This window comes from Salvelinus alpinus, chromosome 35 (assembly GCF_045679555.1).
Source record: "Salvelinus alpinus chromosome 35, SLU_Salpinus.1, whole genome shotgun sequence".
In the NCBI taxonomy this organism is placed as follows: Eukaryota; Metazoa; Chordata; class Actinopteri; order Salmoniformes; family Salmonidae; genus Salvelinus; species Salvelinus alpinus.
In genome coordinates, this window is record NC_092120.1 from 2,087,443 (window position 1) to 2,098,999 (window position 11,557).

Sequence of the window (11,557 nt, forward strand, 5' to 3'; positions counted from 1 at the left end):
AGGGCTCAGGTCCTCCGAGAGAGAGAAAGAAAGAAAGAATTAGAGAGCATACTTAAATTCACACAGGACACCGGATAAGACAGGAGAAATACTCCAGATATAACATACTGACCCCAGCCCCCCGACACAAACTACTGCAGCATAAATACTGGAGGCTGCGACAGGAAGTGTCAGGAGACAATGTGGCCCCATCCGACGATACCCCCAGACAGGGCCAAACAGGCCGGATATAAACCCACACACTTTGCCAAAGCACAGCCCCCACACCACTAGAAGGATATCTTCAACCACCAACTTACCATCCTGAGACAAGGCCGAGTATAGCCCACAAAGATCACCGCCACGACACAACCCAAGGGGGTGCGCCAACCCAGACAGGAAGATCACGTCAGTGACTCAACCCACTCAAGTGACGCACCCCTCCTAGGACAGCATGGAAGAGCACCAGTAAGCCAGTGACTCAGCTCCTGTAGTAGGGTTAGAGACAGAGAATCCCAGTGGAGAAAGGGGAACCGGCCAGGCAGAGACAGCAAGGGCGGTTCGTTGCTCCAGTGCCTTTCCGTTCACCTTAACACTCCTGGGCCAGACTACCAGACTACACTCAACCTACTGAATAGATGAGTCTTCAATAAAGACTTAAAAGTTGAGACAGAGTCTGCGTCTCTCACATGGGTAGGCAGACCATTCCATAAAAATGGAGCTCTATAGGAAAAAGCCCTGCCTCCTGCTGTTTGCTTAGAAATTCTAGGGACCATTAGGAGGCCTGCGTCTTGTGACCGTAGTGTACGTGAAGGTATGTACGGCAGGACCAAATCGGAAAGATAGGTAGGAGCAAGCCCATGTAATGCTTTGTAGGTTAGCAGTAAAACCTTGAAATCAGCCCTTGCCTTGTGTAGAAGCCAGTGTAGAGAGGCTAGCACTGGAGTAATATGATCACATTTTTTGGTTCTAGTCAAGATTCTAGCAGCCGTGTTTAGCACTAACTGAAGTTTATTTAGTGCTTATTCCGGGTAGCCGGACAGTAGAGCATTGCAGTAGTCTAACCTAGAAGTGACAAAAGAATGGATTTATTTTTCTGCATCATTTTTGGACATAAAGTTACTGATTTTTGCAATGTTACGTTGATGGATGTCCTTGAAACACTATATATGTTCGTCAAAAGAAAGATCAGGGTCCAGAGAAACACTGAGGTCTCTACATTTTTATTTGAGACAACTGTACAACCGTCAAGATTAATTGTCAGATTCAACAGAAGATCTCTTTGTTTCTTGGGACCTAGAACAAGCATCTCTGTTTTGTCCAAGTTTAAAAGTAGAACATTTGCAGCCATCCACTTCCTTGAGTCTGAAACACAGGCTTCCATGTTGAGGCTTCACCATGTTTCATCAGATGTACAGCTGTGTGTCATCTGCATAGCAGTGAAAGTTAACATTATGTTTCCGAATGACATCACCAAGAGGTAAAATATATACCGAAAACTGGAAAAATAGGATGATCGAGCACGGTACTGTCTTTCCAAGCTAGTCGGAAGACTTCCATTTTGGTGTGGCGCCATTTCCGTTCCAATTTTCTGGAAGCTTGCTTCAGAGCTCGGGTATTTTCTGTATACCAGGGAGCTAGTTTCTTATGACAAATGTTTTTGGTTTTTAGGGGTGCGACCGATTTGGTCCTGCCGTACAGTTTAAATTCAGTTCCTCAGTTAGATGGTTAACTGATTTTTGTACTCTGACGTCCTAGGGTAGGCGGAGTGAGTCTGGAAGGGCATCTAGGAATCTTTGGGTTGTCTGAGAATTTATAGCACAACTTTTGATGATCCTTGGTTGGGTGTCTGAGCAGATTATTTGTTGCGATTGCAAACGTAATAAAATGGTGGTCCCAAATGTCCAGGATAATGAGGAAAAACATTAAGATCCACAACATTTATTCCACGGGACAAAACTAGGTCCAGAGTATGACTGTGGCAGTGAGTAGGTCCGGAGACATGTTGGACAAAACCCACTGAGTCGATGATGGCTCCAAAAGCCTTTTGGAGTGGGTCTGTGGACTTTTCCATGTGAATATTAAAATCACCCAAAATTTGAAAATGATCTGCTATGACTACAAGGTCCGATACGAATACAGGGAACTCAGTGAGGAACGCTGTATATGGCCCAGGAGGCCTGTAAACAGTAACTATAAAAAGTGATTCAGTCGGCTGCATAGATTTCATGACTAGAAGCTCAAAAGACGAAAACGTCATTGCTGTTTTTGTGTAAATTGAAATTTGCTATCATAAATGTTAGCAACACCTCCGCCTTTGCGGGATGCGCGGGGGATATGGTCACTAGTGTAACCAGGAGGCGAGGCCTCATTTAACACAGTAAATTCATCAGGCTTAAGCCATGTTTCAGTCAGGCCAATCACATCAAGATTATGATCAGTGATTAGTTCATTGACTATAACTGCCATGGAAGTGAGGGATCTAACATTAAGTAGCCCTATTTTGAGATGTGAGGTATCACAATCTTTTTCAATAATGGCAGGAATGGAGGAGGTCTTTATTCCAGTGAAATTGCTAAGGCGACCACCGCCATGTTTAGTTTTGCCCAACCTAGGTCGAGGCACAGACACGGTTTCAATGGGGATAGCTGAGCTGACTACACGGACTGTGCTAGTGTCAGACTCCACTAAGCTGGCAGGCTGGCTAACAGCCTGCTGCCTGGCCTGCACCCTATCTCATTGTGGAGCTAGGGGAGTTAGAGCCCTGTCTATGTTCGTAGATAAGATGAGAGCACCCCTCCAGCTAGGATGGAGTCCGTCAATCCTCAACAGGCCAGGCTTGGTCCTGTTTGTGGGTGAGTCCCAGAAAGAGGGCCAATTATACAAATTCTATCTTTTCGGGAGGGGCAGAAAACAGTTTTCAACCAGCGATTGAGTTGTGAGACTCTGCTGTAGAGCTCATCACTCCGCCTAACTGGGAGGGGGCCAGAGACAATTACTTGATGCTGACACATCTTTCTAGCTGATTTACACGCTGAAGCTATGTTGTGCTTGGTGACCTCTGACTGTTTCATCCTAACATCGCAAGGTGACTGGAAACATGACCGAATACAAACAGTGTAGTTATTCCCTCCGCAAGGCAGTCAAACAAGCAAAGAGTCAGTATAGAGACAAAGTAGAGTCGCAATTCAACTGCTCAAATACGAGACATATATGGCAGGGTCTACAGACAATCACGGACTACAAAAAGAAAATCAGCCCCGTCGCGGACATCGACGTCTTGCTCCCAGACAAATTAAACAACTTCTTTGCGAGCTTTGAGGACAATACAGTGCCAATGACACGGCCCACTACCAAAGACTGTGGGCTCTCCTTCTCCATGGCCAATGTGAGTAAAACATTTAAACGTGTTAACCCTCGCAAGGTTGGCTGGTGTGTTTACGGACATATTCAATCAATCCCTATCCCAGTCTCCTGTCCCCACATGTTTCAAGATGGCCACCATTGTTCTTGTTCCCAAGAAAGCTAAGGTAACTGAACTAAATGACTATCGCCCCATAGCACTCACTTCTATCATCATGAAGTGCTTTGAGAGACTAGTTAATGATCATATCCCCTCCACCCTACCTGATACCCTAGACCCACTCCAATTTGCCTACCACCCCAATAGGTCCACAGATGATGCAATTGCCATCACACTGCACACTGCCCTATCCCATCTGGACAAGAGGAAAAGCTATGTAAGAATGCTGTTCATTCAGCATTCAACACCATAGTACCCTCCAAACTCAACATTAAAACTTGAGACCCTGGGTCTCGACCCCGCCCTGTGCAACTGGGTCCAGAACTTTCTGACAGGTCACCCCCAGGTGATGAAGGTAGGAAACAACATCTCCACCGCTGATCCTCCCACAAGGGGGCGTTAACAGCCCTCTCCTGTACACCCTGTTAACCCATGACAGCATGGCCATGTACGCTTCCAACTCAATCATCAAGTTTGCAGATGACACAAAACATGCTAGTGATTGCTTTTCAGTGTTTCCAGTTAGCCACTGATTCCTTCCAAACCACTCATTGTTGAATTTGCGATTTCCAACTTGTTATGTAATGTTTATGTCCAATGGCCGATGAGCACCAATACGTTTTATCTATAATATCTCTTCAATATTTCTCTTCATATAACAAGGATTAAAAACAAGGGATTGCCGGTAGATTGTCGTCTTGATTCATGATGATGACTTCTAGCTAAGATTTTGAAAGTATGATGTTGACATGATCAGTCCAATCAAAGCTACTGTAGATATAGCATGATTTGACGTAATTTCATCTGTGGGCAATGACCTTGAGCCTTCTTGGAGGGGCCCATCTAATGTAACTCAAGGGGCTTGAATTTTAAGCACTACCCTTAGATTTGGCAGTGACGTAGTGTCCCCATGAGTGACAGAACACTGAAACAATCACGGCACAACTGGAGAACATTACCAACCCCTACGCTCCGTATTTTCAGCTGGCTGCCCCACCACCTACAGAAAGCACTGAGCTAGTCTGAACCACCTGCACTTGAGCTGCCTTACTCAAGAAAGTAATAAAGAGACCATGCTTGCATAGAGGCTTTATTAAGTCAATTATTTTTTTTATTTTTTTTAACTTTGTTTGCAAACTGATATGTGACACGTAAGTATGATACAATATCAGTACTTGTTGCATTTACAACGTATATACTGTAAATCCTATCATCAACTGATTTCACTGCGTTCATCCACCTCTGGCCTGCTCGCCTCCCTACCTCTGAGGAAGTACAGTTCCCGCTCAGCCCAGTCAAAACTGTTCGCTGCTCTGGCACCCCAATGGTGGAACAAACTCCCTCACGACGCCAGGTCAGCGGAGTCAATCACCACCTTCCGGAGACACCTGAAACCCCACCTCTTTAAGGAATACCTAGGATAGGATAAAGTAATCCTTCTAACCCCCCCCCCTTAAAAGAGTTAGATGCACTATTGTAAAGTGGTTGTTCCACTGGATATCATAAGGTGAATGCACCAATTTGTAAGTCGCTCTGGATAAGAGCGTCTGCTAAATGACTTAAATGTAAATGTAAATGTAATTTCAGCCAGTATGTGGTTGTGGATTGACTGCATTGTTTGAATAGAATGTTGGTATATTGGCAGTTAATTTAAAATGTTTGAAACGTTACACTTACACTTAAACTGGCTGGCTAGCTAGCTTACAAACTTGCTGTGCAGATATTCTGGAAATTAATTGTTTGACACAATATCTTATCATAGCACACTGGCTGACCATGGTTGACCAACTCCCTGACCAGAATGGCTGACCTTTTATAAGACCTTTCATGTCCATTATGTTATTCTATTCCCAATTCTATGGGCATAGCACAGATCATTACACATACTGTGAAAGACTTGATCACAAGTACATTGTTTGAAAGAAATTGTGAATTGCAATGCATATGATAATCAGTTTGATATAATTATGTGTTTTTTGTGGTACTAACTGAGTGTGAGTAATAGCCCTTAATAAAGTGAACATGGGGGAATGGTAGAGTATTCAATTCTATAAGATTCAATACTAATTTCAAGAGATTTCACCCTTAGCTTCTGAAAACTTTTAAGTTTGGCAATGTGGAAAGCAAAGTCAAAATAAATATTGTAAAGGACATTAAATCAAATCAAAGTTTATTGGTCACGCACACAGTTTAGCAGATGTTATAGCGTGTGCTGCAAAATGCTTACGTTACTAGCTCCTAACAATGCAGTAAAATGTCAAACAAGTACACAAATAATTCAAGAAATGTCAGAATGAATCAAATTAACAACCCAAATAGCACTGTAACGGTAATACAAAAGCAATCTATATTCACTGAGTGTACAAAACTTAAGGAACACCTTCCTAATATTGAGTTGCACCCCCTTTTGCATTCAGAACAGCCTCAATTCGTCGGGGAGTGGAACCTACAAGCTGTCGAAAATGTTCCACAGGGATGCTGGCCCATGTTGACCCCAATTGATACATAAGGGAAATTGTGGAGCGTGAAAAACCCAGCAGCGTTGCAGTTCTTGTCACACTCAAACCGGTGCGCCAGGTACCTACTACCATAACCCATTCAAAGGCACTTAAATCTTTGGCTTGCCCATTGAAACTCTGAATGGCACACATACACAATCCATGCCTTAATTGTCTCAAAGCTTAAAAATGATTCTTTAACCTCTCTCATCCCCTTTTCTTATTTAACCTTTATTGAACTAGGCAAGTCATTTAAGAACAAATTCTTATTTACAATGATGGCCTACCAGGGAACAGTGGGTTGTTCAGGAGTAGAATGACAGATTTTTACCTTGTCAGCTCGGGGATTCAATTCAGCAACTTTTCGGTAACTGGCTCAACGCTCTAACCACTAGGTTACCTACTGCCCCTAGGCACTGATTAAACCACTAGGCTACACTGATTAAAGTGGATTTAACAAGTGCCATCAATAAGGGATCATAGCTTTCACCTAGATTCACTTGATCAGTCTATGTCATCTTGAAAAAAGCAGTTTGTCCTAATGTTTTGTACACTGTTTTGTGCACATATATATTAAGTGAGCTGTCAAGAATCCGGTATAAAAGTAAATATGCTGTGTGTATAAACAGCGTAACTAAAATGCAATGTATAGTAGAATAAATATTAGAATGAGCTATGTTGAGAAAACAGTAATTAAATACACAGTACAAAACCCATGGCAAATGGAAAGAAAGGACTAGACGGGGAAATACCAGACACCAGGTCCGCAGGAATTAACACCCATAGCAAGGACGTTAAAGTTCAAATTTCTCCCGCTCTCATTCAAGACCCTATCCAGGGCCCGCTTGATCAAGAAACAAGCCCCCGGGCTTTGTCTATAGACTCTGATACAAAGGTTGCGAAGAAAAAGGTCAAACGCTTCGTTAAAGCCAAGCCCACTCAAAATCGGAAAAGTCAATCTGCTTCCACCTTGAACAGAAATGGCAAATCACGTGGTTGCGAACGACCACTCCACTTTGTGGGGAATATGTCCACTAACCACGAATCTAAAAGGCCATACCTGGAAACAGTCCTGGAGGACTGCTTAACTTGTCATGCGCTAATTGAGTCGGGTGCGACAATATCACTCATCTCTCAAACATTGTTTGATGATCTCAAAAGGGCTTTGAAGCCAACTAAAAGTGGAACGATGCGACACTACACTTCGAGGGGTAACTCAGACTACTTCGTCTCTCACATTGAGAGTCATGCTGAAACTACACTTCAAGGACGGATCGCTCGTTCACCCTGTGTATGTTACCAGCCTCGAAACTGTAACCCTGCTACTTGGAGCAGACTTGATGGATCGGTTACTGCCATTGATGGATTGGAAAACCAACCAGGTATGGTCACAGGCCACAGTGCCTTCTCCACTGACCACACTGTCTTCCCCTAACGCTAGCTGCAACGCAGTCAGTCACGAGGGGTATCTGTCAAAAGCACACCTTGGGAAAAAGACGTTTAAAACCCTCTTGGGGCAGAATCCGATCCAAGGAGATATTACGATATCTCGACACATTCCATCAGCCAACCTAATTGACCATTCTTTTCATGATTTCGAGCCAGCTGTCTCTGTTAATAAGCAACTTCCCTCTTCCGTGCCGTCGTGCAATACGGTAGTTGAGATGAACTCCTCTTGCCCTTCGGACATTTCCGCAAGCACTGCGGCCGTCTCAGCAAGAAAAACATTGATGCGCAGAGTATACTCTGCTTCCGATGATACACCTTCTGCTTTGTTGGGGACTGTCACCCCTTACAGTGACACTAATGGCGTCAGTCCAGCAACTGACCCGATGATTCCCACTGGTGAAACACTTTGCGATATCACAGACCGATATCCTTGTCTCAGTTCGCAGGTACTGAAGAGGTTGCCACACGCGGACGCGGTGGTGACTGACATACCTCGACAGCCACTGAGCGTTTTGAAGCACAAACACCAGGAGATTTGGTTGAAAGGTTACAGCCATTCTCATAACAACGCGGCCGCTGACAACTCGTACATAGGGTCCGATCTTTTCATTTGCGCCTCGGACACCAACACCACCCGCTGGTGGGGGAGTCCCGAGACACAAAGGGGGGGAATAGTAGACCAGACCCATGATGAGCCTCATCGAGGTCGGTGGGGGGATCAAGACTACGGACAACACCGTACGAGGCCGCCAGAGCATAAATCAAATCTAGTTGTAAACTCCCCTATGAGAACATTGAGGAGCAGACAGGCCCCTAGACGGGGATTATCTTAGAACACATCTAAGATAGTACTGAGGTGTACCACACTGGTCGTAAAGGAAGTCCAGTGGACTTGTCCAGCTCAAAAATAAATGGCAACAATAATCATTCCTTGCCATGTGTAGGTTCAACTACAATACAACTAGTAAAATGCTCCAATCATGTGTTCCGGTAGTATAATATTTCAGAATAAATCGGTGGGATAACTGGTCCCTTTGAGCACCAGTACCAATACCAGCGACAGTCAGCCTAGCTACAATCAGTAAGAAGGTTAGAGACCTAACCAATCAAATTACCCTTGACAACAGCAACATAGGAGTCACTCAGAGTGCAACACGTGGAAGGGAATCTCCAGTGCACTCTTCCAATGGTTAACACGCATGTCACTAATAAATAGAATCCTTCATTCAGGAGGAAAATTATTAGAATCATTAACCATGATCACACCACATACGACTGGTTCAATACTTAAAGAGTACTTCCGTCGTGAGGTTAGCTCCTCCGTGGATAACATAGCTATGAATAGACTTCATACCTATCACCACTACAATAGTGGAAGACAGTGACTGGTAGTAAAAACTACTACAGACTCCCTCGACACCAATTCTGACTGACCTCCAGGCATTGACCTGATAATTACCTGACTACGTCAGACTCATTCTGAACAAGTTATAATCTGCCAGGATACTTGGTTTTCTTCCCTTGACATGCCCGCTTGTGCAAGCATAAACGCACATGCACAACGGAACATCCAATTAGGATTTATGCTAGGATCACTTAAGGGTCCAAGCAAAATACCAGCCTTAGTAAGGTTGAACATTTACTTCTAGGCCTTTCACTCTACAGCACTCACCAGTTTTCTTCCCAGAAGTCCATAGGTCATCCCTGTAGACTGCCCAAAACTAGTGCCTTACAGCTGTAAACTTATCATATAGTTATCAACTTAGGATAGTGCCTAAGCAACACACCAAGTAGGAAAACCCTAGATATGGCATTAGAGATAATGCCATAATAGTCATTTTGCCAGAACATTGGACGTATATAGAATACAGTCCAATTAGATTATTTTTGTGTGAGAACTATATTTTGTATATCTTTTGTTTATGCTTTCATTCCTTTTCCGTTCAGTTCCTTTGACACTTAGGAAGTGATACAGCCATTAACAAAGTCCCCATACAACCATCACTTAGTGCCACAACGCCGCTCATTGGGGAATGAATGTAATTATATATATTTCATGAGTGTGCGTGCGTTGTTAACATCTGCCTAAGTTACTGCCCAGATCTTCCAGTCTGGACGACGACCAGACGACGGGTCCGGAATGGCGACCCCAAATCCGGACACCCACGGCCCATCCTTGTGGCAGCATGCCCGCTGTCAGAGAGCCAACCAAGGTAAACCACCAGAGTGGGGGGGACCGCAACGGCAATCACCAACCAGGACATCTCCTGGCCCTCTCTGGGGTACTTTGCAGCTTCCAGAGAAGCCTACCAAGTTCAACCACCAGAGGGGACTGCAACGATGATCTACAAACAGGACATCACGTGGTCATGATTTTATGTTGATTTGTAACTTGCAGGACAAACAAGATCCAAACCACCAGGGGGGGTATGTTATGACGTTGCCTGTTTGGGTACAGCAAGCCCCATCCCCCTCTCCCTGCCTCTCCCTGCCCCCTACAACTACGCTGCTGTGGTCAGAGAGAGGTCGTAAATTCCTGAGTAGAAGACCCTGGCCAAGCAGTATAGCAGAGGGTACACTTTCACAGAGAACAAAGGGATTTCTTCCACCTCACAGAACTTGAGGTACGAACAAATTTCATGTTCTGGAGAAAGTATAAAACATCGGTGAAGAATCCAGCTACGAACTGGTCCGTTTGTTACAACTTGGGGAAACTCATGGGAGACTGTGTGGCTACATTACCATACCGCTGTTTATATAATAGCCTCAGATATGAGGTTTACCTCTAATTGTTGTATAAGATGAATGAGTGAGTATGATACTGTTTGTATAATATGATTTTGGACTGTTTAATGAAGAAAAATACAATTCCCATTTGATTTGAATTAAATCAGAGGACCGCCCCTGAGCCCACTTATGGTCAGACATCCTGGGACAGCCCCTTTTCTGCCATTCCGAATAAAACCCAACTTTGAGAAATTATTACCAGACCGAGCTTACCTCAATTACGAGATGGCTGAAGGTTGCAGACCATTGCTGAATCTTTTAACCATACCACGTGGTTAAACTCTTAGACTATCGATACCGACAGAATAACAACAAGTCTTTGATATTAATTACTAGTCTGCAGCTAGGAATTCGGTATCATTGAATACGAAGAACGACAACCGCCGAAACATCCATTCTATAACGAATGTCACTCTTAATTATCCACTCTAACCACAACCCAGAGAGAGAGGGAGAGAGACGGACAATTCTACAAAAGACACAAACTTTTCACCAGCGATCAAGACGACACACTGAGCGTAAATATATATATTGATTGCAATTGTTCCCGAATTAGTGAGCATTCATGTGTAAAGGATTAGCATGTCAATTGTTATAATTATGAATTTTGTAGTGTCTCATCTCAGTCGACACCCACTTCTCTTTGGTCTAACAAGCCGCCATGCCGGTTTAGCCCACTAGGGCCGATTCTCCTATCATTTCTTGTAACCACATTTAATTTGTTTGTTGTTTGTTTATGCATTTCTGTGAATTACTTAGTTAGTAATAAATAAATTATTTAAGACAATTGATGTATGGATGACTCATAGTGAAGACTGGGTTCGTGCAGATAACCAACAATTTACGACGTTTGGAATGAGACTAACGTGAGGTAAAATAAATAAATCATTAATCAGAAGACTATTGATCAGATATGAAAATATCTGAAAGGTTATATTGGGAAATTATAACTTTGTAATCTGAATACTTTCCTTGGTGCCACAACTTCCTAGTTAATTAGTTACGTTATTAATCAGTTGATCGCGTAATAACTAATTACAGAGAATCTTTGATAAAAAAGTATCAGTCTTCAGTTAATGATAGCAAAGACACGACAGTGTGCTATGTCAATAATCCAGTAAATAAATGTACGGTAGTATAAATAGCCTGACTAAAATGCAATGTACAGTAATATTAGATTGAGCTATACTGAGAATACAGTATTTAAATACACAAATCAAATCAAATTTTATTGGTCACATACACGTTGTTAGCAGATGTTAATGTGAGTGTAGCGAAATGCTTGTGCTTCTAGTTCCGACCATGCGGTAATATCTAACAA